Below are 2,989 nucleotides of genomic sequence, written 5' to 3'. Positions count from 1 at the left end.
ATTTATATGCTGAGCGTGACGTCATATGGTGTGGAATATCCCTTTGGTCAGTTGGGGTCAGCTGTCCCAGCCGTGTCCCCTCCCAACTTCTTGTGCACCCCCAGCCTACTCGCTGGTGGGGTGGTGTGAGGAGCAGAAAAGGCCTTGACTCTGTGTAAGCACTGCTCAGCAGTAACGAAAACATCCCTGTGTTATCAACACTGTTTCCAGCACAAATCCAAACCATAGCCCCACACTAGCTACTGTGAAGAAAATTAACCCTATCCCAGCCAAAACCAGCACACCGCTGATAAGACCCAGGTTCATTCTAACAATAGTCAAGTTTTCTCATACTTACGATCCCGGTGTATCAGAAACAGGGAAAGCAGCAGCCGCTGCAACAGGCAACACTGGGGCAACTACCAGAAAGTCACTCCCCAACACTCTTCTGATTTTCAATCTAATTTTCATATTCATTAAACAGCTGTATGTGGTGTATATAACTCCAGAATAAATTTGGGGTATGATATTCCCTGGCTCTAACATCACTTCATGTGCATTTGCAGTGTGATAATACTATGTCACCATTTTACTGAACATGACTCTAAATTAAATATGTATTAGACTATTTAAATAGCTATTAGAAATCTATTCTAAAAATGGAATTTCCATTCTAAAATAAACATGGAAAACTAGTTGTTTCTCACTGTAAGAACCAATATTTCTCTCCTCTATTTAATCAGGTAGCCTGATCTGCATGTGTTGATGCTCATAAGAGAGTCAAAGCATCTTTCACTCCTAGTAAGTTGACGCTTCAAGGTTTATTGCTTATTTCCCACTCAGCAAAATACATACAGAGTTACGATGTACTCAGTTTTAACTAAAACTTTTTCTGGATTGGAAACAAATGGTTCCTCTGGTCCTTGTAGAGCATCTGCATTTGCTTTTTTTACCAATTGTTTTACAATTTACAAATAATTTTACAGTGCTTTATTACAAAAAGACAAACAAATCCTATTTTCTTTTCCCCTGTCTCTTTGGAAGTCACGTGAACCAAGTAAACAAGATTTCTTCCAAGGGCATCTCCTGCAAGGACTTGAAACCTTTAAACATCAGTTTCCAAATGCCACCATTCCAAAAAGTCATTTCCAGCAACCGGATAGCGGCACCGGCTTTGTGGGATTTTTTCAGGGAAAAAGCACGATGCTGCGATGAGGCTGGGGCAGCAGCAAAGACCCACTCGGGGAGGGCGGGGCTGGACACTAGCCAGAGGGCCACCAGGTAAGCACCATCACTGTTTTATACAGAGGTTTGGCACGCTCATGGCAATTGACCTTTTGGTCAACAAAGACCTTCCAAGTTCAAAGCTGCTCTTTTACTTGCTAAAATGATGCTGTCTCCAAAAGGTGCTTTGCAGCTGGCCTGGCAAAACAGAGGGGTGCAGGGACACGTGTTTTCTCCCTACAGCCATCCCCTTAAAAATCCCATTTGGTACCGTGCTGCATCGCTCCCACAGGAAACACAAAGCCTAAAGCCACCTCTGCAATTCAGAGAGGTTATACAAAGTAAGCGGAAGAAGAGCCAGGTACAAAGTGACTCAGGTGTGACCCAAACTGCTCTGAATTAGCTAAACCGACTGAACACCGCCCCGGCCTTGGATCAGTTGAGCCTGATGGGAACAAGCACCAGCGTCCCTGGGGCGCCACCTCCTATTTGATTTAGGAACAAGCTTACCTTCACCAAAATAAGCCACTTTTATGTTAAAATTAGTATCCAGAGGTATATTACCACTGCTTTAGGGAACTATTCACAAACTGGTTTACTGTTACTATATGCTCCTGGGCACCTGTGATGCTGCAGTCGAGCTTTGGTGGGGGCTTCCTGGAGCTCAGAAGAAAACTGGGGGAAAGCACTGGGGCTTGGGGCAAGGTTAGCATTTGAGGAGCTGAGGGGGCAGATACGAAATTAAACCTTTTGGGCACTTCGTACCAGTAGATCTTAAAAGGTTTTCTTATGGGACAAAGCACAGCATTTCCACTATGCCACAGGCTCACGTCCAGTTGTTGTATATTGTTTATTGCCAATGCGGTGTCTCTGATGACAAGGCAGGCACAGGCTTGCAATAACGGGGTGAATATCAAGTGACCAAGGATCTCTGGAGCCTGCCCAGATGTCACTGATGGAACCCCGATGAGCCTCCAACCAGTGGGAGCAAAAGCAACACTGTCTTCTGCTCAGTGTCCCTACTGTGGGAACCCTCTGGTGACCCCAGATGTCAAGGCTGATGCCACCCAGTGCTTCCACAGGCCACACAAACCTCCAAGCACCCTATCTAAGCCAGTGACTTCCAGGGCATTTAGAAAAGCCAACCTTGGACCAGAAAATGGCTGTCCAGGTTAGGGAAGCACTTAATAGAGATGAGGTCCAAACCTCCTCCTGCAGCAGCTCCAAGCAGCAGTGCCCACTGCTCTGTCCATCTTGGGGATGGGTGCATCCAAGAGTCCCTGTCCTCAGCCCCCCACAGCCAGGGGCAGAGCTCCCCTACACTTAGCCTCAGTCCCCTTCAGAGTAGCTGGGGACTCTGAAGTCCCCTTTGGAGAGCAGAAGTCCAATGGTACGCACCCAGGGTGGGGGTGGCATACACCCAGGGGGAAGACAGAGAACGGTGGGGCTGACAGCTCTGTCCTCGCTTGCTTCGCCTTTCCCCTGGGTCACCCTGTCTGCACGCCACCCTTTTTCCAAGGTGAGCCTCCCCTACTTCTATCTCCACCTTCAGACTCCATCTGGCATCCTCCTCCCCTCGCTGTGGAGTGCAGATAACCCTGTCTGCCTTTTCCCTTTCCTCCTTCCAGCCAGGACTCACCAGATGGATTCATTTATTTCCCTTTCAGAAGTTGTCTGTGACAAGTATCTCTGCCAAGGGTCACGTCCAGGCTGCCAGGGGCTGGTGGTGAGGGCTGGGTGGTTCTCCACCCCCCCCCCAAGACATGGGGGGGGGAAGGCACGCTTC

Source organism: Aptenodytes forsteri, unplaced genomic scaffold (assembly GCF_000699145.1).
Source record: "Aptenodytes forsteri isolate BGI_AS27 unplaced genomic scaffold, ASM69914v1 Scaffold145, whole genome shotgun sequence".
NCBI classification, from domain to species: domain Eukaryota; kingdom Metazoa; phylum Chordata; class Aves; order Sphenisciformes; family Spheniscidae; genus Aptenodytes; species Aptenodytes forsteri.
Note: the sequence above shows the minus strand (reverse complement) of the source record.